We start from the raw sequence: 27,566 nt of genomic DNA, 5'->3' as shown, positions 1-27,566 counted from the left end.
GATATATGGGAAGAATCTTCACAATTGTCTTATTGATTCGGGAGCTTCATGTAATGTGATGCCATTATCAATAGCTCAAAGGCTAGGAGTTAATCCTCAACCCTCTAACTGAGTATTAATATAGTTGGATAAAACAAAGGTAAAAGTCATTGGAGTATTGAAAGATGTGAAGATATAGTTAACAGTTGATCCTCGAATCCAGGATATTATTGACATACATGTGGTTGATATCTCAGATACGTATGGATTACACCTAAGCAGAGAATGGACAAAATGTCTCAGAGGATGGTTCTCTATAGACTTCACTCAATTATGTTTATCATGGAAAGGATTGAACAATCAAATCAAGATAGATGCTGAGCCCAAACTGAAAACAATTATCACAGATTACAATGCCCCAAATGAGATAGCATTCTTACAATTGGATTTGGGTTCGTACAAAGTGATGCTGTTGAACATGGTTTCAAAAAATACATCTCAAGATCAAAATGAAGAACCTAAGGTGTCTGTACCCAAAAGTGAGACCATGACACAATTCATAGAGAGTATGGTGACTAATCTACATTGTTTAGGAGAGGAAGCTGACCCTAGTATCCTCCTCTTTCTAGGATTGTTTCGATTACACAGACTTAGTCATTCAGAGTTTGAATGTTCAGTATGCCAAGAAGCAGTAGCAAAGGTGTTGACACAAATAATGGAAAACAAGAGAACAAAGACCTCAAAAGATGAAATTACTAAAAGTCAAGATTCAATGAATTCATCCAACCTTATTGAACAGACTGAAGAAGAAAGTGAAAATTTAAATGTATCATACAGTGATACCTCTTCAGATGGTAGAGGTTTATCTTCTCCTCCTCTAAGGATTATTAAAGTTCAAATAAGAAGATTATATGTCAAAGGTAAGGGATGGACTTCAGTAGTCATTCATCCTAAACCTAAATTTGAGCAAATCAAAGAGCTAATAGGGGAAATTCATGAGAAACAAGAAAAAAAAACTCTTCCTCTATCCATAGGATATGAAGGAGATTCATCAAGTCCTACATGAGAAAAGTTACAATGGGTTCCCAAGAAACAATTGTTCAAGGGTCAAGTAAAAGAAAAGTTAAGGATGAATAAGCACAAAGTTAGAAAACCCAAGGAAAATGCAGTTTGGATACTCTGCTTCAATGGTTCCAGATGCAAATCAAGAGCCAGTGTAGGTATTGAACTAATCAATCCAAATAGTAGGTCTTTCTATGTTGCATATTGATTGTAGTTTAGATGTATTAACAATGGTGCAGAATACAAAGCTTTGATTTGAGGACTTCTCTTTGCATTGCAAAAGGGAGTTACCGCTCTTATAATTGAAGCGGATTCTCAATTGGTGATACGAAAAGTAAAATCCATATACTCATGCAATGAAAAAAGATTAATCACTTATAGGAAAAGGTTATGGGATATAATGGATGACTTTGAAGCTCTAAACATCAAATCCATTCCAAGAAGAAAGAATGTGGTAGCAGACACCCTTTCTATTTCAGCCAGTGCTTTGCAACCAATTGAAAAAACAAAGTTAAAACAATTCTTAGTCAAACTAGTTGTCATTCCTTCCATTCCTAACAATATCACTAACTTTCAAGTCTTTCAGGATGATCAACATATACTTGAGTTTATTATGTGTAGTCACCATTTTCAAGGACAAGAGATTGATGATACACCTAAGGACAAGCCTAAAGATGATGAGCTTGAGGATGATGATGGAATCCTTAACTTGAAAACCAACAACATTCCAAACGGAATGGTTGGACTTGAACACATCTTTGACTGTGACAAATCAGCACTCAATAGAAGGGAAACTCAAGAGAAAGGAATCAAAGAATGTGACTCGTAAAATTTGGGTACTAATGAAGAACCAAAAATGGTGCAAATAGGAAAAGCATGCAATAAAAAAAAAAGGGATGACATGCTCAAATTGCTCACCGAGTATAAAGATGTTATTGCTTGGAGCTATGAAGAGTTAAAAACTTATGATCCTGAGATTATCACACATGACATCCCGTTGAAACCAGATGCTAAACCTTTCTGAAAAAGACAATGACCAATAAATTTGATAATCAAATCATTGATTATGAAAGAAGTTAAGAAACTTCTAGATGCTAAGATCATATTTCCTATCCATCATTCCACATGGGTGGAAAATTTGGTTCCTGTACGGAAGAAGACATGAGAGATTCATCTTTGTGTTGACTTTCGCAACTTGAATTTAGCATCTCAGAAGGATAACTATCCTCCACCCTCACTAGATGAGGTGTTGCAAATTGTTAATGGTTCAAAGATGATGTCATTCTTAGACAATTGCTCAGGATATAACAAGGTGATGGTCAATGAAGAAGATAGGCTAAAGACTATTTTCACAACCAAGTGGAGAACGTTTGCCTATAGAAGGATGCCTTTCGGGTTGATTAATGAGGGAGCTAAATTTCAATGAGAAATGGATGAAGCTTTCAAAGGATTGATAAATAGGTGTATAGTCATCTACATGGATGACTTGACTGTCTTTTCAAAAGATCGAAGTACTCATATTGCTGATCTAAGATAGGTATTCAATAGATATCATAGGTATGGCATATCACTCAATCCCAAGAAATGTTTTTTCGGTGTTAATAAAGGGAAGCTTCTGGGACATGTCATTTATAAAGTTAGAATTTCCATTGATCCAGATAGAGTTGATTCTATTTTGAAGTTAGCACCTCCACACAGTCAGAAGGAATTGAAATCTTTCTTTGGAAAGATAAACTTTGTATGAAAATTCATAAGTGGTTTCACAGAGATAGTATGCCCCCTCAATGAGTTACTCAAAAAGGGAGCTAAAACAAAATGGGTACCAGAGATAAAGAAATCGTTCCAAGATATTAAGGTTGCCATTTCCACAGCCCTAGTTTTGGTAAGTCCGGATTATGAGTTACCATTCAAGATCTATTCCTTTTCTTCTGAACATTCTTGCACAGGGATTTTAACACAAAAAAGAGAGAAGGAAGATAAGTGACCAATTTCTTTTATGAGTTATCCTCTAAAGAATGTTGAGCTGAAATATTCAGATCTTGATAAATAGTCCTTTGCATTAATCAAGGTAGTAAAGAAAATTTGTCGCTATAAACTCAGAAGTAAGGTGTATGCAATTGTACCTGACCCAGCAGTAAAGACACTTTTGATGCAGAATGAACTTGGTGAAAGAAGGGGAAAATGGATGGCAATACTTCAGGAATTCGATCTAGAGATTCAACCTATGCTACTGGTTAGAGGAAAAGGATTGTCCAAAATGATTGTTGACAACCAGGAAGAAAATCAAAAGGAATTCAAATTTGATGATGAAATAGATGAAGATGATCAAAAGAAGATGGTTATATCACAAGTTGATATCAATCAAGGTGTGGTGATAGATGTGTGGTACCAGGATATTGTCTATTATCTCTTACAAGATCAATGCCCCAAAGGGATGAATAGTTCACAATGTAGGGCACTTAAAATGAAATGTGAGTCTTACAAGTTACTTGATAACAAGCTATATAAAAGGAACTACAAAGGGATTTATTTGAAATTCTTAGGACATGAAGAAGCTAAGGATGTCTTGGAACATTTTCATGACAAGTATGGTACAAGACATGATTCAGCAGAAGCAACAGCTCACATGATCTTAAGATCGAGTTATTTTTGGCCATCGATATTCAAGGATATTTTTGAACATGTGTGTTCTTCTCATATATGCCAAACCAATGCTAACAAAGAGAGGCATCTAGAAATGCCACTACAACTGGTAAATGAGGTGCACCCTTTTGTAAAGTGGAGACTAGATTTCATTAGCCCAGTAAACCCACCATCATCAATTGGACATGCATTCATTCTTACAGCTACGGATTACTGCACATGATGGATGGAGGCAGAGACTTTCAGAAATTGCACTGCTAAGGTGGTGACTAACTTTTTAGAAGAACATATTGTTACTAGATTTGGAATGCCATTCACTCTTGTATGTGACAATGGATCTACATTTGCATCTACATTCTTGACACAATGGGCATTTGAAAAGAAAGTCATTATCAAATTCTCCTCAAATTGCTACCCGCAAGGAAATGGGGTAGCAGATTCTACAAACAAGAACTTAATCACTGTGATAAAATGATTGTTGAAGGAGAATCATAGGGATTGGCATACATAATTGAAATATGCCTTGTGGATAGATTGGGTCAGAGTTAAAAAAGCCTTGGGGACTTCTCCATATCTATTTTTTTAGGGGCAAGAACTGGTATTCCAACTCAATCTTAAGATTCCTATCTTAAAATTCATGAGTGGGTATGTTGATGACACTGACAGAGTACGAATCCAATTGATGAATCTTTTGGAAATGGATGAGAAATGAATAGCTACATTGGAGCACATGGCTAAACATCAATTTTTTGTTAAGAGATGGTTCAACAAGAGGGCCACGATAAAATCGTTTAGAATTTTCGATCTTGTTCTACTATGGAATAAGGAAAAAGAAAAGTTGGGCAGCCATACCAAGTTTCAATGCTTGTGGATAGGCCCGTATCAGATTGTGAAAAATTTTGGAGAAAACACTTTTAGGCTAAGTTCCTTACAGTGGGAATTTCTACCTTTTCCCATAAATGGGCAATTTTTAAAACATTATTTTGAAGCCTAAAAATTTTTTAAAAAAAAAATGGTGTTAAGTCTGAAGGATTCTAGAGATCTAAAATGGCTAAAGATAAGTTACAAAACAAAGTGTCTTGTATTCAAAAGTATTGTTTCATCAAAAGTAATGTGTTAAGCAACATGGAACAATTATGCAAAAGGCTAAAAATTAAAAGAACATAGCATCCCACCAAGATCCCTCGAACTAATTCTCTCATCTGGTCAAGCAATTGATTGATAAAGAGCCTTCATGGAAATTTTGAATGAATGAGCTGGGAGGAAGTGAAAGATTGTTTTGAGTTGTCAAAGAGCTTTGATTTATTGCATCTTGACACGTCAAATGGAATGAATACATGATGCGCACACTGAGTTTGAAGGTTTTGACTTCAGAGATTTTGATTGCAAATTCATCCAGAATACACTCAAGGTGTTTGAAGTTCGGTTAGTGTTTGACACACATTGGAGGAAGGTTTGCTAATAAAGAAATGCCTTGGTCATTTCCTCCTTTTTCCAAGGCTATTTGTTGTGGTTTCCACAACACATGCCCCATTCCTCACTAGGAATGGGGACCCCCTACTTTTTTTCGACTCCCAGACACATAGTTCACTCAGGAGAAGAAAATTTGGTTAGAAGTTAGAATTTTAGAGTAAAAAAAAACAAAAAATGAAAAATAAATAAATAAATATCTTCATGTAGCGTGCATGCATCGAGGCATGGCACACTTTGCAAAAGAGAGAGAGGGTTATAAAAACCTCCCTCCCATTCTTGCTTGCTCATTTTTCTCAAGAGCAAGGAGGGAGAGGTAATACACTCCCCCCCCCCTCTTTTTTTTTCTTATGCCATGCGCACGCAAGCAGTGTACCACTGTGGCCTCGCTCGCTACGCCCTTTTGGGCTCGTGCACAGAGCCCCTGTAAGGTGCATTGCATGCCCTTTTTAGGTGCACAAGTGGCACCTACATTATGGCCCTTTGGGTGCGCACTATGGCAATCGTGCCCTAGCGGTGCATCGTGCACCCCTTTTGGGGTGCGTGTGTGGCACCGTCATGATGCTCACGCTAGGTCATGCCCCTTTTGGGACACCATCATGGTGCCCGCACCTAGCAACACCCCTTTTAGGGTGTGCATGCAGGCTCCTGTGCCAGGCCACGCCCCTTTTGGGGTGCATGTGCACTACCTGCACCACCTTGTGAGCGGCGCATGTGCATGCATGCCACCCACCCCTTCAGTGTGCATGCAGATGCCCTCGCCACCATGCGTGCGCATCCACGTGCACTCTGACAACTTTTAATTTTAAAAAAATTAATAAATAAGTTCCCAAGGGGGATTTTTTTTTCTTTTACATTATTTTTCTTTGATATCCAATAATTAATCATTTTTTCTTTCCTGTGACATGCAGGTAATATAATCAGATGGTGTCCACATCTGGATCAGCAGCAAAACCAGTTGTGTACAAGTTCCAAGGTGTAACTTTAAAATCACAGTTGCACAATGAATACTCTGAGATCAAAGACACAAAACTTGGACACACGGACTTGGGAGAGTTCTTAAGAATTTGTAACAATCTAACCAAAAGGTCATCCTTGAGATTTTCCCTAATCTATTTTGAATTAGTAAATGCAGCATCACATCCTAAGATTGTGTAGTCAGCTGAATTGATTATGACCCTATCTCAACATTTTGTTTATGATGAAAGGATGGTAAAGAGAGTCACTGGGGAAGTGGTCTTGGATCTATGACCTAATAAGATTGAGAGGATTTTTCATCTACCTAGAGTCAATCAATTTATCAGGCTTTCATATGAAGTAGCTGAGAGGTGGCATAAGGATCATTACCAAGAGGCTGTCGACATCATATATTCCTCATACTTCATTGAGAAACCACCTCGAGGGAAGAAAATCAGCAAAGTGCATATGACTCGAGGATACATGAAGGATAACATTGGATATTCAATCATTCTCTTGAGCAGAGTTATGGGATTGCCTGCAGCAAGTCATCTCGCTCCGTTCATGGTCAACTTCATTGAGACCATCAGATATGAAAAGATGCCACTAGATTGGGCCATCACACTTAGTGAGAACTTGTGTGACCAGATGTAGATAGTAAAGGACAAGAAGAAGTTCTATATGACTTCTTATGTGGTGTATCTACTTGCAGCAAGGGCAACTGACTATCTTGAGTTGTACAAGAAGGGCATTATGCAAGACCCTAATGCATGGCCCTATATAGTCTATCATCAGCTGGTGAAGAAGAAGCTCTCACCATAGAGAAAGGAGTGCAAAATTGTGAACGATGCCTTCATCTTTGCCATCATTCAATTCATTGAAGGGGATTATGGGAAGAGGTTGTCCGATGAAGCCAAGACATAGATCACAGCTCTTGGTGCATATTTCATCTAGTTCTGGACATTCACATACATTTAGGTTGGTCATGCATCCATCAATCCAAATAAACTCCTGAGGTACCCAAGTGCCAAGTTGGTTCTAATGGAAATATCCTGGCAGATTGAGTCTTCTTATGAGAAGATCAAAAGACAATAGAGGCCTTGTTGGGATTGGCCTTCTGTAATAGGAGCATACTAGGTAAAGAGAAAGTAGGATATCCTAACTTTCAAGTGGGAATGGGAGAATTTTCCTCCTTAAGAATATAACTCTCCCCAGCCATTCTTCAACAATGTTGGTAAAGTGGGAAACCTACAGATGAACTTCAATAGCAAGATTGGATGTAGATGCCACTCGAGACACAAGGTCCTCATCTCACTCTCCCATCTTCACCTCAGGTTATAATGGTAGATAAGATTTCAGTAACACCTCCACCTTCTAGTTCAAAACAATATGTTCATAAGGAATCATCATTACAAAGGAAACCAGAACCAAGGGTTACCGATGAGCCATAAAAAAAAGCACAGGTAGTAGAATCTATACAACAACCTTCTCAGGAAGTTCAAGACCAAAGCATGGGATCTACAGAAATTGAGACTATAGAAGAAGAACCCCCACAATAGGAGACTCCAAGCAGGATTAATAGAGGGATGGAGGTAGTTGAACCCATCCCTTCATCATCTAGAGCCAAGGTTATAGAAAGACATATCCCAAGATGGTTTTGGAAGGCGATAATGAGAAGTGCCAAGAATCAATTCTGTGCTTTAGAGGATGATATTTGTGACATTGTAGAGATTTTGAACAAGCTTGACTCTCCATTACATGATGCAACGCCATTTGCATTCATTCCTACTATATAGAACCAAGACCTATTTTCACAAGTGGCTCACCCTCCGAAAGGTATAGATGAAGAAGCTATTAGCCTTCAAGACTATGAAGTGAAAGATATTATGTTAGGAAAGCCTACACAGGATACATCTTGACAGATGATGACCATGGGAGTCAAGATGGATGTCACCCATATGGAATAGGATGAGAGTGAAATCAAAACACTTTGAAGGAAAGTTGAGATCTTAAAGGGATATCTAGCTAAAGTTATTGGTCCTCTTGATTCTGAATGCCTTGAGGAGACTTTGAATACCATTCTTAGAGAAGGGGAAAGTGTATGGCTTAGTCCATTTTTGAGAGCTTTTCAGGGTTGGTGAGACTGCCTTGAGGATAACGGTGTCACTATAATCACAGGAAGTCTAAATTTATTGCATGCTACACAAGAGAATGTTGACAAGATCATGGCAATTTTGATGCAGGACTTCAGCATCATGGATGAGGTACAGGTATGGAGCAAGGATTTACAAACTCTGCAAGTCATAAAAGGGAAAAGGTACCACATTCTAATTGATGTATATATTGGAGAGGAGTTAGACATGATAGATGATTGGATAGAAAAGATTCCAGAAGGAAATAAAGTGATGGAAACATTGCACGATGAGATACACAGGCTCAAGGACCTAGCTTGAGAGCGAATTTTGGAAGCAGAAAAGTTGTACAATGTTGCATGCTTGGACATTTTTGAAGATGAAGAGTGAGAGAAGCTTTTTCCAGTTGAGGTAGTTATGGAAAATTTTAGAAAGACTTTAGAAGAAGCATCCAGTGATGAAGACATCAGACAAGCCTTTAGGATAGAGGAAGCACTGTTAGAGTTGGACACCAAACTCAGACATTTTGCAGAAACTCGAATTGAGGTGGACAATTATAGACAGAAGGTCAAAGACAAGTATGAGGTTTTGGATCTTTTGGATGTTTCTAAGATTACTAAGATTATAGAGAAATTCAAGGGCAAACATCCAAACATATCTTTAGGATAAAGATTAGCAAAACCCAGATGCCAAAATTTCAATTTTGACACTTAGTAAAATTTTGAGATTTTTGACCCAATCAAGGTCTGTAGTGCCACAATTCAGAGGTGCACCAACAGTTGATTGCCAGTTCCAAAAATAGCACTTTCCATGCATCAAGAACACATTATGATGACATTTTAACTCCGACACACACCTAGTAAAGGGGTAGCTTCTATTTTTGGTGTCTCCATGCACTTTCACTTTGACTAATGGCTTCCTCCTACTTTCTCTCTCATGCTTTCTCTATTTTTGACATGTAAAAGACTCATGCATCCAATTAATGAATAAAATATGGATGGAGTCCCTCTAAACACTAGTTAGATTGTTAGTTTGTATATATTTAGTTTGTTTAAATATTTTAAAAGCATTACATTGCATCAAGATATCTCTCACTCTCAACACAAATTGAGGAGACAATTTTTTTATAAATACCCCATTGTAAAATGTAACAAGGGCCATCGTTATTATGAAATAAAATTATGCTTTTGGTGCTAGCATTCAGAGTGTAGTTATTCTTGCCTGAATGTGTCATTGTTTTGTGGATTTTATTCATGAGATTGTGATTGAGCCAAAGGTTTATTGTGTTGTTTCTGGTTGTGTGATATTTTAGTTCAGGTGTTTGCTACAGATATATGAATTCTGTTGATGTAACGAGCTTCAGAAGAGATCACCCAATTTGTGTCTACATAGCTTTTTGTCTCGCATGAGCACACTTTCCATGGCCTTGCAATTTGATGAAGAGTGAAACATCATTCGATTTGTTAAAGATTCTCACCGACGATTGCATCAGTGGATTCTAGGAAATGCTGGTCCTGTTTTCATTGGTTTCCTGTCGATTTTTTCAAAGGTTTAACTCACAGCGTGTTGTGTTCTGTAGCTTATGTCTGTTTAGAAATTTCAATTTCAAGTCATTTGATTTCACATTATTTTTCTTTTAGTTTTGTTATTTTCTTTGCTAACCCCCCTGTTCGAGTAGGACCTCATAATAGTTGCATTGTTAGAGTTGCATTCATTGAAAAATAGAAAATACAAAAATATTATTCTTTTGGTGTGATATTTTGAGACAGTGAATAGATTTTACTTTGATTCCAAGATAAAAGAGTTTTTGGAACCAGTAAAGGCCTCCTTGTGAACACTCACATTTATCTTCTACTGAGCACATTTTGGTACGTTGCAAGACAAACACTGAACCTTGGAGTGAATCCTTAAAAAGATTTGCTTTTCAAGAGAGGAATTACACTATAGATTCTTGTCATTGACCTCATGCAAAATGAATGCCCAACACACCTATATGCACCCTAAAATGGTAGCCTAGACTATGGGCCCCCATTATTCAATTTATCAATTTATCAAATTTCTTGAATCAATGGTTTGCAATATTTTATTAAAATTAATTTCTTTGATCAAATTCGATTTTATTTTTATTTTTAAGGTTGATCATTTTATCTTAAGTCTTTTTTAATTAAAATAAAATCTCCCTTTTAGTTAAATAAAATAAGTCCCCATTTAATTAAAAGAAAACCTCTCTTCTAATTAAATAATTCATCCATATTTAATTAATTAAGAGAAAACCCCCTCTTTTAATTTAATTAAATATTTCATATTTAATTCAAAGAACTTACTCCCTTTTAATTAAATAAATATCCCACTTAAATCTCTTTTTGATGAAAAAGGAAATAAAACAAATAAAAATTTGAATGAATCTATTTTTTTTGTTTTCTCTACACTTAATGTGGGATTTATCTTTTTCCTCTTCTCCATTTAATTCTTTTCCTATTTTCTCATTGGTTGATTTTGTTCTCACATAAATTATTCTTTCTCCACCCTTGATTAAATCTTTTTTTCTCTTAATCTTGATTATCCAATCTTCTTTATAAGAGAGAGCCCTCTCCTCATTTTAGATCATCCATTTTTATACTATTTTTATGCTGCAGGTTTGAAGAGTGATTTTTGAAGAAGGAGTCTTGAATACTAAAGCTTTTTATGGAGAAATTATATCTTCTTGTCTTATTCTCTCTTGCATGTATGGCTTTCATCATGAGTTTTCATCTTTGCATTTGCATATTAGTTTAGATTCATATTTGTTTTCATAGATTAGATATGCATTGTTATTATGTTTCCTTTCTTGCATTTTTTTGCATTTTTATCATTTAGATTAGTTTTCATCTTCATTTACATGCATATTAGATCATTGAATCTCTTGTTTCATGGTGTACTTGCATGGGCATAAACTAGGTCAGACTGAGGGCCTCCATTACACACCCCTGCACTCCATGAATAGGGAGCTATGAGCTTCCATTCAAGACCTCATTTTTGAGCAATCTTGAATATAATGACTCATAGAAGTGTGCCCACATTTTAGGCATACATTTTTGGAACCCACCATGGGGCAACCCACCTTTGCTTGCTGGTTTTTGTGCAGACCTATTTGGAGTACAAAAAAACCTTAGATTTTAAAGATTTGATCATATCTTTCAAATGGCGAGGTATTTTGATCTAAAAGTTTTTTTGCAAGGTGGTGACATATCAAGGAAGCTTCGATCCAATTTGCAGATTTTTCTGAATTGTTTTTTATTTTTTATGATTTTTCATGAAAAATCATTTTTCAGAGCAAATTACCATATTTTTTAGAAACAATTGCATTTTTGGAAAGCTCTCTAATTTTTGAAGAGGGTATAATTTTTGCATTTAAGGTTTTGGATCTGAATTCATATCATATATGTCCAATCTTTATGACTAGGTCAAAAAAATCAATAAAAAAAGGACATTTAACAAATAGCTTGCATTTAATATTTACGATAAATCAATGCATGATGTGGGCTTTCATTTGGGTTACTTGCTGATTATTATCACTATCAAAAATCATATTTTTGGATCTAACCCTAGTTTTGCATGAATTGGACATATATTGCATATCTTGTGTTTGTTTGTTTTGCTTGTTGCTTTATTTGTTGCGAGCGAGCGTTCAAGCGTAAACAAAAGGTACCCCCAGAGAAAAGATGTGTTGCAAGGATTACCATGTATTTTTTTTAATCTCTATAACATTTAGATTTGAAACTAAAATGAATATCTCATGTGTTTGACTTGAGTACTTTTACATGCTTTTATAGATTCACACTTCATTTGGTGCTCTAAAACTGGATCTAGATTTGTTTTCATGCATCTGTGTTTCACATAGTAATTAGGCCCTATGAACACTATTTAGGAGATCTTGAGAGACTGAGCTTTATTCGCTTACTTGACATGTAAAGCTCCTCTTGACAATAGATCCCCTTGTAGGTAAGGAAGGATATTTGTTATTATCTCACTATTTTGCTTGGATTTGTCCTCGATGTCCATTAGTCATTTCTCTTTTGAGATTGGTGGTGTTTATTGTTGAATTTTCCGAATAGTTGGTGAGGTGATTTCAAATGAGCATGTCAAAGAATCTTGTTTGCTATATTTAGTTAAGGTGAAGAGGCTAGAGGAGTATGCTCTGTTCCCTTTTGGGCATATCAGAAACTTAGAACCCTTGAATCTAGACGAAGTCTCCATGTGGTACAACTTTGTGAGTCTTCCTTGATTAGAGAGGGTTAAACCATAATGGACATTCCCTTTATTGGGTCAACCACATGGATGGTACCTCAAGTGGTAATAGCCATTTTTGACATGGTAGTAACAACCGCTATATAAATTTCTTTATAGAGAAAATCCTCACGGGTGTAGTCTTTTGTTGGGCTATCAGATCTCCTCAGTATCTCTGATTGATTAAATTATCAAAATATATCAAAGCTCTAGTGTGCCAAGATTGGATTTTTCTCACTCTAGATTGCAAAAGCTTTAGAGTTGAACATTACTAAGAACCATAGTGCTACCAAATTTTCTTTTCTAAGACTATGTGTGTGATTGAAAAATATTTTGAAAACATACATAGTAGTGGTTCTAGGGATTAGATTGATACTATGACACTATTCTTGTTCATGTGCAAGGTTTCTTTGTCCCTTGCTCATTGTTTGAAGACATTTTCTTAAAATCTCTGATTTCTATCTTGCGTGTCTAGTTCATGATTAAAATTCTATTTATACACCTAGTTGGACATTTAAAATGAACAAAATCTGAATTCCTGAGTTGAGACTTTATGATCAAAATGTTTTGTTGTCCTTGTATATGAGAAAATGTTAGTATGCTAATAGAAACCAAATTTAAATAAAGCTTCTACAAACTAAACAAAATTCATAAACTTCAAGATAGACTAAGATGAACTCTTAATTTGAGAATATGAGCCATTAATGGGCTCTCTCAATAAGAAGCTCTCTTGTTGAGTAGCTTTGTCTAAATAGATAGGATGTATGCTCAAGCTTTATGCTTCAAAAAGGGCTTCAATGGATGATTGTAGATTTTTGGTGTGGATAGATGGCTTTAGTATGGATTTGGCTCTCAAAATAGCATTATAACTTTACTTCATGGATTGTGTTATTTTGCAAAGGGGAAGGATTCAATTTATAGGCAAGAGGCTTGAGGGATTGAGGGCTAAGATGCAAGGATGGAAAAAAGCTCATGGAGGGCTTAGATTGCATGAGAGGAGAGCACATGGATTGTGCTTCCTTACAACCAATCAAGGAGTGACACATGTCACATGGTGAGAGGATGGAGGAAAGGGGAAGGATGAGTCAACAAAGGAGGCTCAAGGGATAAAATCTTCATAAAGACCCTCATAATGACTTGTAAGAGCAATAAAAGGGCTTATAAGAGTCATTTATGACCTAGTGGACTTCATAAAGTTTTATGGTTGAGATATTTTGAGGGTGATGAGAGCAAATTCGACTTGGACTTGATTAGGAAAGTTTTAAACTTGTTTAGGCTTGTGCAAATGATTAGAGGATGGATTAGGATGGTTTAGGATTAGCTTAGGGATAGGCAAGTGGATGGCATTTAATGAGGGTGGGTGAAGGAAGAGATATTTGTTAACTTTGGCTTGGGTTAGTAAGTTTTAACCCATGTTTAGGGAATGTGACAAGGTTAGGAGGGGATTAGGATTAGATTTAAAGACATCTTCTAGAAGAGTCTAGATTTTGGAGGAGGATAAAGACTTTCTAGAATAGTCTAGAATTTCTTAGGATGAGGATGAAGACTTTCTAGAAGAGTCTAGAACTTCTTAGGATGAGGATAAATTAGATTTTTAGGAAATAAATAAAGTTTTATTTATTTCAAGGGTTTGGGTTGAGGAGATATTTATTAAAACTTTTTTAATAAACATGAGGATTAATATTTAATTTTAATTAAATATTTTGAGTTGGGATTAGGGGTAGGAAATGATGGGATTAGCCTTTAATCAAAATTAAAGAAGGATTAGAAGATTTTGGAAGAGGTTATTGGTCATAAGGAAATTGGCCAACTTTTGGGAAAAAAATAAATTTTTTATTTATTTTAGGATTTTTGGTCAATTTATTAATTAAATAATTAATAAATAAGGAAATAATGTTTAAATAAGATTTAAACATTTTTGGGAGGGATTCCTTAATTAAATATTTTTAATTAAGATAAAGGGATTTAATGGCATAAAAATCAATTAATTAATTAAATAATTAATTAATTAATAAATGATGATGTCATCAGGACTTTTTCAGAAAATAAAAATACTTTATTTTCTAAAGGTTTTTAGGTGTCTACATTTTGCCCCTCTTTGATGTGATGCCACAAGTGGCATGGCATCAAAGATAAGAAAATAAGATGCCCAAGGCTAGAGCAGAAGAGGAGAGAATGGACTGTGAGATGCCCCCTCAAGAAGGCAGCGGGGAGAGAAAATGAGGCTCGATGGCTTCTTGAAAAGTACAAGAATCTGGGATGAGCAAGGAGACTCAGATTGGATTAAGAGAAGAGGTTTAGTTAGCTCAAACTCTTACTATGGGAGAATGATAAAGGGAGAATCAGAGGCACAAGCGGAAGCAAGCTTAAGATCTCAGGGATTGCAGAGGATGAAGGAGCGGAGCGCTATAAAAAAGAATCCAGGATAGGGAGATGGATGAGGGGATTATAAAGCTGATGCAACAGGATTTCAAAGAGTTAGATTGGTGGAAGATGGGTTTCGAGGATCCCTAGGACTAGGATTGTGGATCTCGAAAGATAAGGCTTGGTGGGTTGATTTGGATTGGTGGATCCCTAAGACTAGGATTGTGGATCCCTAAAGCTAAGAGTGATGAGTGATTCAAAGAGATACTGATGCATCAGTTGGGGGAGGAGAGACGGATGCTGGATATGGATGGGGGATAATGGAGATGAAGGAAAACCATTGAAGCTTTTTGAGCGGGGGGATACTTCAAAGAGAAGTACCACCATGTAGTTGAGCACTAGATTTGGTATAGGACTATTGGTTAATTGCCAAGGTTACCAAGAACATCAAGGCCTTTTCACCAACCATCCAAAGGACTGACAAACTGACTCAAAACAAACACGCAAGGATTGCCCCAGTATCACACATGAATCCCAGAGGAAGCAGTGTGGAAACGACACTGGGTAACCCACAAGCAAAAAAGAAAAACAAACGAAAGACCTGATCAAGACCTTACGCTCTAATTGCCCCATTCGCAGCATACCATGATATGGAAGATCATGGCAACCTTGAGGAGGGAACAAGGAGATTGCTTGGAAAAGATACTTCAAGACCCAAAAGGGAAGATCCCAAATCAAAAGAAAGTGAAAATCCAAAAGAGAACCATTTGCCAACGAGATGGGTAGGACGAGGTACTAACGGACCAAGATCAGCCATGAGGAAAGCTATATCCTGCAAGGACCTATTGGAGAGCACCTAAGCTGGTGGATTTGGATGAGTGATACGTCTGGCAAGCTGAACTAAGAAGGATAGCACTTTGGTGACAGGAGATCTAGCTAAAGGATGCATTGGAATAGCTAACCAAGATGTGTGATGTGTGCAAGATGTTGATCAAGGAGGAACTGACACAAAAGCTGGATATATACAATGGTACTAAGCTAAAGAGGATGTACAAGCTGACAGATCATAATATTTACAAGCGAGCTAATCAAGATATCGTACAAGCTAATAGACCAATGATAGGTATGATACAGATGGATAAAAAGCTCAGGATGAGAGGATAGCGGGATGGTTCAATGTTGTGCAAGATGCGAAAGCTAAGGGTGGGGTGATAGCGAAAGATATGGATTTGGCAGGATGCATCCAATGATGAGGAGAGATTTTGTGACCAAGGATAGCTAGAGGAGCAGGATGAGATGGATGGATAGGATGGTAGATAGCTAGGATTATGATGGATATAAAGAGATGACATTGGGTTTGCATGAGGATAGCCTAGAGCTAGATACCAATGACAAGGGAGGATGGACAAGATAAGATCTCCAAGGAATATAGTAACCCCAATTAGAAGATAACATGAAGAAGGAGGTCTTATGATGGATGTGATAGGATTGAAGCTAGGATGGAAAAAGCTAAAGGGGCTAGGGAGATGGATGATAGCTGGGATGATTGGCTGAAGTTGCAGGAGATTAGTGGACAGTGTGAGATGGAAGATGGAGGGTGGAGGATAGGATGTCTATAATAGGTGATAGGTGGATAGGTAGATGGTTTGCGAAAAGATTAAGTGAAAATGGGGTTTTGTGTGTGCACGTGATAGTATACAAGCTAGGATACAAGATTATTTATAGGTTGGAATATGGTACAAACCTTGGACAAGATTCGGATAGACAAGGTATGGTACAAGATTTACAAGGTATAATACAAGCTTTGGTACAAGATTTACAAGCTGTACAGGAGGTATTTACAAGCTTCATCAGATTTTGGATATTTGGTTGGAACACCAAGGGAACAAGCAAGTATGTCTAATGGGATGGTGGGTGAATGGATGAGGGATAGGATAATGATAGATAATGGATTAGTCTTTAGTACACAAGGTGCCTGAATTACCAGGTTTTCACCAAGGTACCTATCCAAGGCGCTTGAATTGCCAAGTTTTCACCATTGGACGCTTATTTCTCTTTACTATTTTTTTTGTATTTTTCAAAAGCTAGGTATACCAAGGATCTTCAAGCATAGAACTTCTTGAGATGAATGATGTTAGTAGGATCATTCAAGAGTTCTCCTTCCGGTGTAGATAGCTGATAGGCTCCGGAGCCAAAGGAAGCAGTGACAACATAAGGACCAAGCCATGTAGGTTCAAACTTGCCTTTCTTTTCTCGATCTGCTTGGACTTTCATGTTTTCTTTAAGGACCATGTCACCTGGCTGAAAGTGTCGTGGAAGCACCTTCTTGTTGAAATTCCTTTTGAGATGAGTTTGATAGACTGTGAGATGATCATAGGCTTGTTGTCGCTTCTCATCTAAGAGATCTAGCTGGGTGAGCCGAGCTACTCTATATTCTTCATCTGATATTTGCCCTTGCAAAGATATGCGCAAGGAGGGAAGTTCAACCTCTATAGGTAGTACCGCTTCGGCACCATAGACTAGGGAGTATGGAGTTGTGCCTGTGGATGTACGGAAGGATGTTCGATAGGCCCATAGGGCTGGATTTATTTGTAGGTGCCAATCACGGCCGGAATCATTGACAACTTTCTTTAGAATTTTGAGGAGGGTTTTGTTAGTTGCCTCTGCCTGGCCATTACCTTGTGGGAAATATGGGCTAGAAAAGCGGTGATGGATGCGGAGGGAAGTGCATAATTCTTCCATGTTGAGATTTTCAAAGTTACCTCCGTGGTCAGTGAAGATGGTGGATGGGATGCCGAAGCGGCAAACAATGTGGTACAAGATGAACTTGGAGACCTGAACTCCTGTAGCTGAGACTAGGGGGACTGCTTCCACCCATTTAGTGAAATAGTCTGTAGCTGTTATTATCCATTTATGTCCATCAGATGAGAGGGGTGTGATAGTTCCAACTAGATCAAGGCCCCAACAAGCAAAAGGCCAAGGTGGTGCAATAGGCTGTAGATCCTGTGCCGGAGCGTGCACAAGATTTGCATGCTGCTGACATGCGAGACACTTTCTGACAAAGTCACAGGAGTCTTCTTCAATGGTAGGCCAATAGTAGCTGCTCTAAGGATTTGTCGCGCTAGGACAATACCACTCGTGTGGGCACCGCAAAGTCCGGAGTGTACTTCCTTTAACACCATCACGGCCTCATTTTGGTCTAAACATCGAGAGAGAGTATCGTGATAACCCCGACGATATAGGGTATTGGCTATGATAACATAGCGGGATGATTTTCGGATGAGGTTCTGGCGTTGGGTACGTGTGAGGTGAGGGGATATGATACCATCGTTAAGGTAAGCGTGAATCTCATGGTACCAAGGGGATTGGGGACCAACCAAGATACAAACACGGTTTGAATCCTCATTCGCATAGGCAGGTGTGAGGAGCTGCTCCACTAAAAACTCATACTGTGTAGCTGCTTGGGGAATTTCCAAGAGCGAGCCTATAGTAGCCATAGCATCTGCTGCTTTGTTCTGTATTCGAGGCACTTGTGTAAACTGAAGCTTTGTAAAATGTTGGGTTAGCTGATCAACTAGCTCTTTGTAGGGTAATAGCTTTTCATCTTTGGTTTGATATTCATTTAGGGCTTGCTTGATGATGAGCTGAGAATCGCCAAAGATTTGTAGCTCAACAATGTTCCATTCTACAGCTATCTTTAATCCTGCTATGAGGGCCTCATATTCAGCTATATTGTTGGTGCTAGGGAATTGTAGCTTGAAGGCTTTTGGAATGTAATCTCCTTGAGGTGTGACCAACAATATTCCTGCCCCTGATCCATGAGATGTGTATGAGCCATCGAAGTAAAGTTTCCATGGGGGTTGTTCTTCAATTAGACAGATATGCTCATCTGGAAATTCTGTGATCAACGGATAAGCATCTATTAGAGGTGCATCAGCTAGGTGATCTGCTATAGCTTGCCCTTTGATTGCCTTTCTATCCACATACCGGATGTCAAATTCACTAAGGAGCATAACCCATTTGGCCAAACGGCCTGTAAGTGCTGTTCTAGAGAGCATATACTTGAGAGGGTCAATCTTGGAGACTAGTTGGATGGTATGACTTAGCATGTAATGGCGAAGCTTTTGAGTTGAGAAGACAACTGCCAAACAAGCTTTTTCCATAGGAGTGTAATTGAGTTCATAACCAACTAGGGTTCTACTGATGTAGTAGATGGCTCTTTCTCTTTTGTAGTCATCAAGCTGTGCTAGAAGTGCCCCTAGAGCAGTAGGTGTTGCTGATATGTACAAAATTAGGGGACGACCAGGAATTGGTGGAACCAAGATAGGGGGATTAATGAGATACTGCTTGAGATGGTCGAAGCTGCGCTGACATAAAGGATCCCACTTGAAGTTCTCATCCTTCTTTAGTAAATGTGAAAATGGTGTACACTTATCTGCAAGCTGGGAGATGAAGCGCCGAACAGATTGGAGCTTTCCTTGAAGAGAGCGAAGTTGTCGCAGTGTCTGGGGAGGAGGCATGTCTAAGATAGCCTTGACCTTCTTGGGGTCGATCTCTATACCTCGTTTAGAAACTATGAAGCCTAGAAGCTTGCCAGATGTGACCCCAAAGACACATTTCTTGGGATTCAACATGAGATGATATTTGGCTAACCTATCAAAGACTTTCTCCAAGTCAGCAAGATGATCCATGAAGGTATGAGACTTGACCAAGATATCATCCACATAATCCTCCAAAATGCTATGGATGAGATCATGAAAAATGGCTGTCATAGCTCTTTGATAGGTAGCCCCAGCATTCTTTAGGCCAAAAGGCATCATGTTGTAGCAAAAGGTTCCCCAAGGGGTAGTGAATGCTGTCTTATGTTGATCCTCTTCTGCAATCTTGATTTGATTATACCCAGAAAATCCATCCATGAGGGACAAAATTTCATGTCCAGCTGTAAGATCTACAATCATATCTATGTTGGGCAAGGGAAAATCATCTTTTGGACAAGCTTTGTTAAGATCTCTAAAATCAGTGCAGATTCTGATGTCACCGGAAGGTTTAGTGACAGGGACCATGTTGGAGATCCACTCTGAGTAGTCGATAGGTCGAATAACCTTAGCAGCTAACATTCTTTCTAATTCAGCTTTGACCAATAATGCCACCTTGGGGTGCATTTTTCTAAGCTTTTGTCTGACGGGCTTGATCTTTGGATCAACTGCAAGATGATGAACTACAAGCTTTGGATCAAGTCCTGGCATGTCCTGATATGACCATGCAAATCGGCCAATATTCTCTCTTAAGACCTCAAAGAGGAGGTCAGCTTGGTCTTGTGATAGGGATGCAGCAATGTGAACAAGTCTGGGGATCTCTGAAGAACCAATGTTGACTTCTTGAGTATCCTCAATTAGAATAGAAGACACCTCTGGTCGATTATCTTGAGGAGGCAATGCTAAACCCTCATGTTCTTCTTGTGGCTCTGGATTTTCTTGCTGAGGGGTTCTCTTCGTTGCCTTAGCTAGTCTCAGATTCACCTTAGTTCCAGTTTTGGGTGTATCGGAACTAGGTTGGGGATTTTCTCCAAAATACCCCTTAGGATCTAGCTTGTAGATATAGGCAGAATCTGGCTTTGTTTTCTTGTGAGGAGTTTCGGCTCCCATGAATCTTAGAAGTGCCTCCTCTGATGTGAACTCATCGATGTGTATGACACTTGGTTGGTCCCAATCTATGAGTTGTGGATGGGCGAGTGGTAGGTCAATGAGGTGGATGGATAGTTCTTGGAGAACAGAGTCTCCGAGGGAGATTTGGTCTAGGATATCGTCGTAGGCTCTCTTTTCAACTTCCTCAGGAATGTCTTCGATTTCGACAAGGTTACGGTGAATGTTTAAAAAAGCGTGACCGTTCTCATTGGTGCCCCCAATTGTGGGTATGCCAAAGCCAAGACCTGACTTCGATTCCCACTTGTGTGCGTCGATGGGGCACTGCATGCCTCTTTCTTCTGGTCCTAGACCACCACCTTGATAGTTCCATTTGTCAGTGATGAGCTTATGTTCTTGGGGATACTTTTGGCTGAAGTGATCAAGGCGTGCTTGATTTCTTTGAGGTGCATCCTTATGTAACCATTTGTTGATATCTGGAGTGAGCTCCTCATGAAGAGAGATTTTCGAGGATACAAAGGTTGTTGGGCCAAACTATTTGTATCGAGGAGGTGGAATTTCCTTAGCTTTGTGATATGTCGGTCGTCCATGGGCATGTGGATCAAGTGGGAGTGCCCCGACAGCAAATGCATCTGACAGACTATACTCTCCACAACCTTTGTTATTGATCTTCACGGTAGACAGGGTAGAGGCAAGGATGGTTTCTGGGTCATTATAAGTGTGGGATGAGCTGGCGATGGATGTGCCGATATCAATTCCAGGGCAATGGTTTGTATATGAAGCTTCAACCGCATTGCAGTAAGCAAAGGGTTCTGGATCGGCATGGATGGTTACCTCAGTGCCTTGATGCGGAAATTTGATGCACTGATGGTAAGTGGATGGAACGGCTTTCATGGCATGAATCCATGGGCGACCGAGGAGGATGTTAAATGGTAGGTTTAGATCAATAACATGGCAGAGTGTCTCTTGGATGACTGGCCCAACCTTGATTGGCAGCAAAATAGTTCCTTCTGTGGTTCTTTCCAAGTTATCATAAGCTTTGATGGTGATAACCTCACTGATGATATCCGCCTCAGTATACCCAGCTTTTTTTATGAATTTTAGGGTGCAAATATTCAAGGCTGATCTATTATCTATCATTACTCTTTTTACAGCAAAGTTGGATACCATGATGGCTATGCGAAGCGGAAGGGTGTGATCTGGGTCGACCATGGGTATGTCGGTGGATTTGAACGATAGGGCACATGAGGATGAGAGGTGTCCAACAAGATTACGAAAATCAGTAGCATTGATATCAGAAGGGACACGAGATTCTATGAGAGCACTATCAAGGATGTTCTTGTACACAGGACTAGTGCGAAGAAGGTCTAAAATGGAGATTTGGGCTGGCATGTTCCCAAGGTGTTCCAAGATATTGTACTGGCTTTTTGATGGAGCTGATGGTGTTGGTGTAACAGGTGGGCCTGCGATGTTAAATCGCGCTCTTCGAGTGGTGACTGCACACTCATTGTTTGGTCCTTGGATATTGATAACATTGACAGAAGGCTCTTTCTTGGATATACAACCTATAAGGCTACCATAGTCTATATAGGATGAAGTGTGGTCATTGTTCTTCCCATGCTGTTGGTTTGGCTGACGGTTGTTGGTGTTGTTGTTGTTGGTTTGGATAGGTGCTTTTCCAGGATTTTGGTTGTGGTGTGGAGGAAAAGCATTTTGATAGATCTGTAAGCCTGCATTGGGAGAGGTTTGGGCACCAACAGTGATTTCCTTCCGATCAATGAGGTCCTGCACATAGTCTTTCAGTTTCATGCATCTGAGGGTAGTGTGACCTTTTACCCTATGAAATTTGCAGTACTCATTATCTTTGTACCATGCAGCTTTGGATTGGCTTGGGTCAATTTGCTGGGTAGGAGGAAATTTGATGAGGTTTTCTTTGACTAATTTCTCAAAAATGACATCCAATGGCTCACCAAGGGGTGTATAGTTTCTAGGTGTAGGTTGGAATCTAGGCTTTTGTCCTGCAGCTACATTGATGGCATTAGCTTGATTGCTAGACCCTTGAAAGTTGGGTCTTGGAGTGTGGTTTTGATAGCTTTGGTTATTCTGTTGTTGGTAGTTGATAGCTTGTTGATTTTTTGGTTGATATGGTGGGTTGGACTGGTCGTGAGAAGGACCAACAATATTCACATGTCTGGTGTCAGTGACGCCATCTGTTGCAACGTACTTGTTTTTGTTCCAATACCTAGACTTGTCATTGGAATGTGATTGATTTTGGTTGGCTTCCTTGTAAAGCTTGACCACACCATCTTTAATGAGTCCTTGCTCAAGGATCATTCCTTTCTCTTTGATATCTTTGTAGGTTTGCAAACAGTTCATGGTCATGTGGTGAGCCAAGCTAGGATGGGCATTATCAATAAACATTTTCACAACATGGCGTTCTGGCAAGGTGCAGGATATGCGGGTGGTAAGGGTTTGCCATCTTTGCAGGTATTCGGCAAGGCTTTCTCCACCTTTTTGCTTGGTGTGGACAAGATCAACTATTGATAGCTCTGTTTCAACAAGATGGGCATATTGGGCTACAAATGCCTCAGATAATTCAGAAAAGTTTTTAATTGTACCATAGGGGATTCTATAAAACCATTCAAGAGCTGGTCCAGCTAAGCTTTTGGGAAAAAGGCGCAAGAGGAAGACATCATTGTATGCTACATCCTGGCAGTGCATGTAAAATTCTTTGATATGTGTGACAGGGTCTCCTTTTCCTCTGAATTTGTCAAATTTGGGCACCTCAAAGTGTTTGGGAAATGGTGTCATGGTAATGGCTCTGTCAAATGGGTAAGGACACACATTCTCAAACTTGAATGTCTTCGGATCATTCCCTTCTTGGATGGCTTTCAGAGCTATCTTCATTTGCTCCCATTCTGAATTGATAGGTGATGGCTGGGGTGCCCCCAATGTAGGAGTGCCTTGAGGTAGGTATGTACTAGATGGGGCCACTGAATATGGATGGCTATGAGGGATTTGCTGATAGGGATTGTACATTGTTTGGGCAGCTGCATGGTGGATGACAGGTTGCTGAGGGGGAGGTGGCGCATATTGCTGCATGTGCTGTGAGGCTTGCTGTTGATATGGGATTTGAGGTTGGGATTGAGGAACATAAGCTGGCTGTGGGATAAATGGATTGCTTTGTGGAGGTAAGGTATAAGATGGTTGAGAGGCTTGGGGAAAGGATCGGGGGGCTTGTGGGGTTTGACCAATATATGTGGGTTGTGCCCCCATTTGGGATGGTATCTGCAAATAATTGGTGGTTGGCTGGGGTGGTGGATTACCTCCTAGAAGTGGCATTGAAAAGTAGTTGGTAATTGGAGGTAATGGATTAGTTGGTGGTGGAGGTGGTGGGAATTGAAAGCTTGGGAATGGAACTGATGGGGTTTGATAGCTTTGTGGTTGGATTTGGAAGCTTGGTAGAGTGGTGGCAGGGGCTGGGGTCACTTGGGAGTTTGGTAGAAAATTGGTAGTAGCTTGTGGGATTTGATAGCTTTGTGGAGTGATGGTAGTAGCTTGTAGATTTGTGGCTAATGGTATTGAGCTCCCAAGACCTAATGGAAATGATGGGATTGTGCTTTGGGTTGTAGTGAACAAGCTGGGGGTGATGAAAGGTTGATTACTTGGCCCCATGGGTGGCATCCCTGTTGTATATTGCTGAGGTTGGCCAAAGAGGCTAGCACTGATTTGGGAGATGGGTGGATTTGGAAGGCTGGGTTGGGGAGCAGCAGCAGCAATAGTGAAGGGGGTGAACGGTGAGCTGTTTTGGGTAAAGGGGGTTTGGAGCGGAGAGGTATGAACCAAGGATGGAGTGGTGGTGGCTGGGTTGGCTTGCGGCATGGAGATTTCAACTTGGGTGGATGATGGTATGTTTGGGTCTGTTGGATCATATGGATTGGCTGGAGGCTCTTCTTTTGGCATATATTGAGGATAATTTGGATCATAAGAGCCTATGGGTGGTGGTAGCTGCCCAAACAATGGGTGAGATGGATCTGATAATGGAGGGGGTCTTCCAAAGTCAAAGGTTCCTACATTTTCCCTTCGAAAATTAGCCATGATTGTCTCTTTGTTCTTGTCTATAATGGCATTTACCAATACTGCATTTCCTGGTTGGTTCATGAAAGCTTCAATGTCAGTACATGATGGCATAGCTTTCTCTGGGCTGAAGGATGGCTGAGTGCTCAAGGGGGGTGAGTTTGTTCGATCCAAATGATAGGGCTCCATTGTTTCTTTCTTCTTGGCTAAGCGAGTGACGGGTGGCATAAAAAATGCTCCTAGGGATGAGATGCAATAATGCTGATGGATGCAAAAGGGGGAAGGCTTCTCTATGCAAATGATTTCCTAGGTTAAGGCAAAGCTATATGACAAAACCTAAGGAGGATTGGGTTGGAGATTCTAACTTCAAAGATATGTTGCCAAAGCACGAAAGGTCTGCTTTCCTATGTGCAAGCTTGGTGGTGATTGTGTCAACTTAAGGATAGACTGATGATCCTTTAGGAAGAACACGAGATTGACCACTTGTGGATCCCAACCTTTAGCTCAAGGTGATGAGGGATAACAAGTGACAAAGCTGGATCACCCTAGACAAAGCTCTGTCAAAGGGATAACCTTGGTGAGATTGATGGATTTGGAAGATTTTAGGAGTGGCAAACTTTTGGCAAAAGTGACAACAATTGTGAAGGCTTGGATGTGAGGTTTTGGTTGCTGGCTAGATGGTTTGATTCTAAATGAGATGGATGAGCTAATAATGCTTAAGGGGATAACCTAAGATGGCTGGCTTTTCTACAAAAATGACTCTAAAGTGAAGCTTATCCAAGAAGATGTGGAGAAACAAGGGTGTCTAATCATAGAAATCATGCCTAGTTGGTAAGGCATAAGCAGGATTAACTCCTGGATGTTGGCTAAATTTGATGGTGCGCTCTAACCAGGCCTCTTGAAGTGCTTCGTCGGTAGCTTTTGCCTCTACTTTGTGGAGTTTGGCAATTCATGGGCTTGGTGTTATTTCTTTTCTCTTGGCTGAAAGTTCTTGGTATGCTAGAGATGGTTTGAGTTTAACTTTGTGGAACTTTTGTTTGGGTTTGGGTTGCTCTGACATCAATTTCTAAATCTGCTTGGCTTTGAGAGATCTTGGTTGTTTTGCTTCAACTCATTCAACTTCTGGAATAGGCAGTGACTACGCTAAGTATGCCCTAAGCTAGGATTGACCAAGTTTGGCAAACATTCATTCAACAAATAAAAGATCAAGCAATAGATAGAAACAACCAGATAGAAGTTTTTGATTCTCAGAAAGTGATACTTGCGCCAAGGAGTGTGTATGTTCTACAAATGTTTCGATCAGTCACCTCAAACACATTAACATCCTAGATGGTTGTCTACAAGGCTGACAGTTGGTTTAGCTAAGGAGTCCTCGATATACCCAAGGTACGTGAGGCCCAAATCCGTAGATGAGACCAAAAAGATGTCACACAGCCGAGAGGAGCGGTAACCCACTTCTCCTCTTTCACTTCTCAAGGGTATAAAGTTCCTTGAGGCTTAGCCCGAGTGACAAAATCTTGATCCCAAGAGAGGTGTCTTTCGATTCACCTTCCGATTCTTATACTCCGCCAGAACGCTGGAGTTGAGGTCGTCCAAGGGGTGATGAAATCCCCAAGCAGGCCTCCTAAAAAGAAACAAGGTTTTGGATCCTAATCTTATGCACCCAAGATGGCCTCGAAAGACAACAAGGGGAGAGAAGACTTGGATGACCTTGGGCTAAAAAACACGCTTGTTCTTTTACCAACTGACTCTTATGTGTGCTAATCTAGACTTTGCAAGCACTCATGTTTAAGATACAATGTTTATTCCAACTTGAAGCGCCAACAAAAGTAAATCAATCGAAGAATGAAAACAATAAGAAGAGTTAGGGTCAACAAAAGCAAACTCGCGCGCCCAGAGGCCCTCCACGTCAAGTATCGATTAATTTTCTTTAAGGCATTCAAGATTGAGTGTGAGTTTGTTTTAAGCCCAAAACAAAAGTGTGTGAGATTCGATTTCAAGCGCGCGCCCGGAGGCTCTCCACGTCAGTTGTTGTTCAATTTTAGTGCCCAAACTTGAAGTGTGATCGATTTAATCTAGAGTTTTGATCATTTAAGAATTTTGATAAAGTTAAAGCAAAAATTCAAAGACCAAGTGAGTGAGTTAGATTGTGGAACATTTAACACCTTTTTCAAGTAGACCCATCCCCATAAATGGCGCTGAGATTGCAACCAATGGTTAATATTTGATGGGTGATTAGAAAAGAGGTGAGTCCAAGGAACTACTCAAATTGATTTTTGCAAATTTGTATTTTAACTTAACAAGGTTTCTTAAATGTCCAAAAATCAAACTTTACCTAGATTGCATGTGGAAAAGAGATTTGTTTTGTTCAATTTTTAGAAGCTCCAAATGAAGTGTTTGATATTGCAATAGTCAATTGATCTTTAGAATTCAAGATTGGATTTGTTGTTTTAACCATGCATTCAAGGAAAATTTGATTTTAATCCATGGCATTCAAGAGTGATTTTTAGCAACGTGCATTCAAAGAAAAGTGGTTAAACATTCAAGTGTTTTCTTTTGAGCATTCAAGATTGAGATTTTGTGTGTTGTTTTAAGAACTTTGAAGTGCTTTGTTTTAACCTTAGATCATTCAAGATTGTTTTGGACTCAAAAGTGAAAATGACTCTTTGGACTTTGGTTTTCATTCAAGATTTTGTGTTCTAGTTTGCATATTTTAAGCCCAAAAATGATATTCCTAGATTGTTTTGATGCATGAAAATCCTAAGAAACATTCAAGATTTTGCAATAAGACATTTGTTTGGAACAAATAACAAAGCTTTTAGGACAATTTTTGGCAACCATTTAGGACTCTTAGTTTTCATGAGATTTTTTAAAAGAACTTTAGTGTGCACTTAGTGTTGATTTTGAACCTTTTGAGATGAAAACTTGAAGTTCTTTTTAAATTCCCAAAAATGAAGTGTTCCTAATTTTGCAT

This window comes from Cupressus sempervirens, chromosome 3 (assembly GCF_028749045.1).
Source record: "Cupressus sempervirens isolate cs-2001-9-10 chromosome 3, ASM2874904v1, whole genome shotgun sequence".
Taxonomy (NCBI): domain Eukaryota; kingdom Viridiplantae; phylum Streptophyta; class Pinopsida; order Cupressales; family Cupressaceae; genus Cupressus; species Cupressus sempervirens.
This window is presented reverse-complemented; position numbering follows the sequence as displayed.